This window comes from Leopardus geoffroyi, chromosome A1 (genome assembly GCF_018350155.1).
Source record: "Leopardus geoffroyi isolate Oge1 chromosome A1, O.geoffroyi_Oge1_pat1.0, whole genome shotgun sequence".
Taxonomy (NCBI): domain Eukaryota; kingdom Metazoa; phylum Chordata; class Mammalia; order Carnivora; family Felidae; genus Leopardus; species Leopardus geoffroyi.
Window position 1 is genome coordinate 5,733,976 of NC_059326.1, and position 6,000 is coordinate 5,739,975.

At 40.3% G+C, this 6,000-nt stretch overlaps 1 protein-coding gene across 1 annotated transcript in view; it reads left to right on the forward strand.

The window, feature by feature from the left end:
- ATP8A2 (ATPase phospholipid transporting 8A2) overlaps positions 1-5,740 on the forward strand; it is a 641,066-nt gene extending 635,326 nt beyond the window's left edge. Inside the window, exon 38 of the mRNA XM_045458798.1 lies at positions 5,243-5,740. The gene's annotated coding sequence lies outside the window, so the exon portion shown is untranslated. The remainder of the gene's footprint in view (positions 1-5,242) is intronic.
- Positions 5,741-6,000: the final 260 nt, after the last annotated feature.

The window sequence follows — 6,000 nt, forward strand, 5'->3', positions numbered from 1 at the left end:
AGCGTCTGGTATTGAGTGTCAAATATTGTGCTAAATTCTTCGATATCATTATAGTGTCTCTTCTAATGAATGTGTTATTAATAAGCTAAAAAAGGTTTAAATTCATCCACTTTTCTAAAATGTCCTAATGAGTTAAAAAAGAAAGCCTATGCAGAATGTCATCCAATTAATTTAATACAAGCATCGTTAGTATTCCTTTCCCAGCTTTTATTTTCAATGAACCAGTTTCTAATGTTACACACATGAGACGAAATGTCTTAGAAAAAATGCACAAATCGCTGGCATTCTTAATTTGTTACCAATTTCCGTTTTGGCGCACGGTGGTTAGCTTTTATAAGGTGCGCATATTTTCAGTTATTTTATTTCTGGAAGTAGGTCAGTTTACTTTGGAGATAGGAAGCCCGGAAGAAAATACTAGAAAAATAGAAAGTGGAAAAGCACAGGAAGGTCTAAGATGATGAGGATATTCTGTCTAAAGAAAATAAGGTGAAGGAGGTAGTTTCAAAATCCTTTCAGTGTGAAGGATTATTTCAGGAGGGCGCTTAAACCTCCCGTACAGAGAAGACAGACGGGAGAAGGTGATCTTTAAAGAGCGCTCTCTAGCCAGTGTGGATGAAGAGGCTACAATGCAGATGATGAAGGAGGTAGTAGAAACTACCCCTATTTCCTTAGGAACCTGTTCAATAAACTGTAGCCTTGGAAGGAGGAGGGGTGTCTCAGGAAAACTGTGCCAATGGACACAGCCAGGACTAGTCAAAGTCTTGAGCTAGTATTCCTTGAATCTGACCATGCCGCGTAAAATTCTTAGACTTACGATAAAGGAAACAGCAAACAAGGTTCATATTTGTTCCTTTGGCATTGATCAAACTCCCTGACTTCCTCAAGCAAGTAAAATATTTTAAAACAAGCGGCATTTGGGTGGCTCGGTCGATTAAGTGTCTGACTCTTGATTTGGGCTCCAGTCACGATCTCACCGTTCATGAGCCGGAGGAGCCCTGTGTTGGGCTCTGCGCTGACAGCGTGGAGCCTGCTTGGGATTCTCTCTCTCCTTCTCTCTCTCTCAAAATATATAAATAAACTTAAAGAAACAGATTTTAAAACAAGACAGGAATGTTGCCTCTATTAATGTATCTGGTATCCCCTTCTGATAATATTTTAAGGTTCTGGGATCATATGTATTTTAGTGCTTCTGGGAGCGGGAGGAAAGGGGGAGTGGGAGGTGACGGGCTGCCTGGGGGTTACCTTGAGACCTAGACCGGTCTGCAGAAGTCACACGGTTCCAACACTCAAAAGCCATCCGGGGTGAGTTTCAGATGTAGGTAATTTACATTTATAGACTGGGTCAAGCAAATTCGACAGTTTAAGTGAGCACTGAATGAATGGGAACATAAATATGTTGGGGCCAATAAATGGTCATATTTATAGAGTGCAGTAAAAGCCATATCTCTCACTCCACTTGGAGAAATCCTGCCAACTGGATTTGGATTGAACGCAGTGGTCATGATATTGAGTGCTAAAACCACAGGAGAGGTGAACTCAGCTCTTTAAACTGAACTTTCAACTTCTGTAGTACTATTTCAGATGCGCTTGAATATTCAATATCCTCTTGGTAGAGAAGGAATAATAAGTCCAAAGACACAGGAGACAAAACAAAACAAAAAACACAGCCAAACAAACAGGCAAAAACAAAAAAGAAAACCAAAGACACACTTCCTTTGAAACTCATTCATACATTTCCAGAATCTAAACGGGGCCGCCAAACTCTACCTAATTTTGGAGAAAATATAATCCATATGTTGCCTGATAGGAAGAGAAGGATTAAGCCAGCCTCCAAGTAATAAAAAAAATGGGTAACTGTTTCCAAGAAACAGCACTCACCGCTGTTTTCTTCATTATGGTGAGTCCTGTTTTGGTAGTCTTGGAAGTGACCCTGAAGACCAGGGCTTGGTTTACTTTCAAGTCGGAGCATCGGAATCGATTTAGCCTCCCCAGTACAAGAAGCACAGCCCCCCACTTGTCGAGTTCCTGCCCGAGGAGCAGAGGGCTCTGCCCCACGCTGGTATTACAGGGGCTGAGTCATGAACGCAGGGCAAGCTCACTAACCCGAAGATTCTTTTTTAAAACACAAGCAGAGAAGTCCAAGAGCAGTCTCCTCACCCTTTCCACGTGTCACGGAAAGTGAACGCTGCCTCTCTATGGCAGCGTTTCGACGCTCTTTGCCATGTCTCCAGCTCACTGGAGAGTCCAAGATTGGAGGATAATGGAAACTTGGAATTCTGATAAATGACACACCAAATCTTTGAACTCCTTTAATTCACGTTCGTTGTGTTAAATTTCACAAGTGGCTGTAGGTTTCCGCAAACTCTGGTACTTGACTGTTTTGTCCCTAGGACGTAGGTTAAGCGGCGTAAGAGCTGTTGTTTTTAACTGAATGATGACATCGTGCCATGTCTGGTTGACTAAAGTAAGAAATCCGGGAGGTCCTTCTTTTCAGTTTTGACTTGCAAGTAATTTCAAACTTGGAGAATGGGTTGCGAGGGTATGAATCACACAGAGAACACTTGGGTACCCCTTCACCACAGTCACCAATTGTTACCATTTGGGAAATGTGTTTTATGTCCAAACAATGCCTCCTAAAAATGGCTTCATCCTCCTCCTCCTTCTGATTTGGGACTATCTGACCTACAGATATGAGAGAAAGGACCAATAGTACTAATTGTACCTTACTTGTTAGAACAACACCAGAGCCATTTTCTTTTGCTGGTCATTGATTTATACTCCCTCCCCACCCCCCCCCCACCCCCACCCCCGGTTGTCAACAAATTATTAAATCCAAATCATATGCTTGTAAAAGCGCATTACTTGGGTAGCCCTCTCCTAACAGCTTGGCTAACTTTACATGTATTACAATGCTAAGCATTGAAGAATATGATTTCAAGCCTCTCAAAACAGAGAAAAATATATGCAATCCATAAACTTGCCAAGACTTCGTGTCTTTGGCTGTTGCACTCCATCTTCTGGCTAAATAGTGGAGTTGAACACACCAACTGTTATAAGCAATTGTGGCACTAGACGTAAATGAAAGAGAAGAATTAATATTATACCAGCAAAAATGTACTAAGTCCACAGGAAAAAGAGTAACACACAAGATCAGACAGAAGATGACTGCCGCTGAAACGACACCCCTTACTTACCTGGAGTGTCAATCTGAGAAGCCTGTGCCCAGGTTTTATGACCCAGTGGGTGATAGGTAGGGGAGAATGATTGGGGATAGGGTTTGGGAGGCCAGGCATGGGGAGCCATCAGCTGGTCTTCATGATCTTACTTTAAATTTTAGGTAACCTTTCTCCAAGTCACTGCTTCTAAATCCCTTTGAAGGCAAGGACTGAGTCCATTTTACCTTTCCATCACCCTAGACTGTAGACTTTCTCGTCGAATGAGTGAAGAATGAGAAACGAATTTCTTTGCTTCTGTTTAACACATGCAGGCATGCTGTTGAGGTTTTAATCTGAAATACAAAGATTAAAGTAATGAACGATTACAGCACACAACAGCAAAATATCTAGGAACTAATAGTTTTCTGTAGCCCCAAATCATACGTGTCTATTTAGTCAGATTTTCAATTTCAATCCAAACTATTTGCAGAAACAATCTACTTAGAATCCTCATTTTAGACTTGGAACGGGTTATAAAAACTACATACTTTACATCAAAAATCAGTAAGTTATCCATTTGGCTTTGAAATATTATCATAAATCACTCTGCAGTTTCCCTTTAAAGATTCCATACTCTTTGAAAGCCTGTTCTAGGTTTAATCATATTTGCAACATATCCTTAAAACAGGCAAAATAATTGTCATGCGCCAGAGTACCAACAGTCACACCAGAGTGAGACATGGAGATTTTGGTTATCTGAGGCAACATGGACACAGCCTTTCCTGCAACATTACACTGAAATCTCCAAGGGACCAGATCTTTTTTGCACAAACATTCCCCATTCTTAACTTCCTGTCTGCTTAGACTCAAGAAGACTTGCTGGTAAGTTTCCCTCCGGGTTAAACTATAATGCAACAATAGTATAATTTCCAAAGGGAAGGTAAAAATAATAGAAAATTGTAGCTATTTATTGAAGACCTATTTTGTGCCTTAGGTTGTTTATACACATTGTCTCATTTAATCTTCCCAAACCCATTTGGGAGCAAAGTTACCCTGGACATCCAGCTGAAATCTGCCATTTGCCTGTAGCTTCAGCTTTGGAAGCCGGCGTCAACAATATCTCCAGCATCCCTGAACTTGTGCGTGATCAGTGGTCACAATGGTCAACTGTTCGCATAGGCTACCATCATATCTAATCCTTATAACATGTTTGTAGAAATACAGACACGATGTGACATTGGGATTCGTTTTTACTATTGAAATATAGCATTTACTTTCAAATATAGGTTAAGTGTGGACTCAAAATCTCTTTGGGGCATTTAGAGTTTGGAATTCTATCAGTCAATTGAAGTATGAATCTGTGTTTATTATAGCAAGACTATGACAAGTGTGGAAGGCAGAAAGATTATTGAAAAGAAGGCATGTTCGCTTCAAGACACATTGTTTTTTGAGTCAACAAGTGTTCATGCAAATTGAAATGATAACATGAGGCAGACGAATAAGGATTATCAATTATATCATAACTGTAGACTTTTGTAGAATTGTTTTTGTGTATTAGTATTCTTAACATTAAATAAAGTGACAAGTAAGAACTGTATTCATTTTTTCTTCAATTCTATGTAAGCCATGATCCCTTTAAGGAAAAATACTATTCAGAATTTCTTTTTATGCATGCTTTAGAATCAGGTGGTTAAACTTGCCACTAAAAATTTCACAGGAAAAACTCCCAAATCACTCTACAGCAACATTCAGGATAAATCATCTCTGATCTACACATAATAAAGACTAAAGGAAGAAGAATAGAATATTTACTTAAAAATGAGCTGCTCAAATCCTTTGCTTCTCTACCAAAGGTGAAAATGGGTTCTATCTAGTATCGTAAAAATGTAGGTAGCCACCAGAAATCTAGACGCTTTGGAAGTTTGGAATTCCAAAAAAAAAAAAAGTGAAGAAATTATTGTTTTTTGCCCAGAATGTTGAATTTATAACATGTAACTGATAAAATCTTAGTAATAAATCTTGTTAATGTAGTATGTTGACTGAAAAAAAAAATGACTCTAATTCTCTACCCCAACATCTATTCGTAGCCTTTGCAATGTGTCTTTGGAGACCTTCCCTTGAAGAGGTGGAATCTATTTTCCCACTCTGAATCTGGGCAGCTTTGTGGTTTACTTTAGCCAACAGAACGCAGCAAAAAGACTGATGTGCCGGTTCTGAGCCTAATCTCTGGCAGCCTCACTGGTTTGCGCGCTTCTGCTCGCATTCTTTGAACCCTGCTGCGCCCTGAGAACGAGCTCAAAGTAGGAGAGACCATTCGGGGCAGAGACTGTGATGGCATCCTAAACCAGTCAGCCCCCTGCTGACCTGCGGTGTGACTGCAGCCAGGTGAGTGAGCAGACTGGAACCTAGCTGAGATCCTCTGGGATCTCAGAGCAGAGAGCAGCACAACCACCCAGCTGACCAGACGGAATGCTGAAAGATGAAGGTTTACTATCGGATGCCAATGAAGTTTTGCAGTTACTATATGCCATGGAAGTTTGTGGTCGCCCAGCCCTATTGTGACAATAAATAAGTGATACAGTTAATGGCTGCTTTTTTTTTTTTTTTTTTTAAGAACATTTCAGGCTTATTCTTTTATTCCAGAAATCCATGTTAAGACGGTGATATTTGGCTTTGGCTTCCGTGACTTTACCACCTGACCATTAAAAATTCAACCCAAAGCATGGATTCGGTGCTTCTCCGTGAGTTAAGAATGATCACCTCCAATTTAGAACTTAAAAAACACACACGCACACAACTGAGGGTTTGGAAGATTTCCCAAGTCCAAAGCAGATCTATCTGCCTC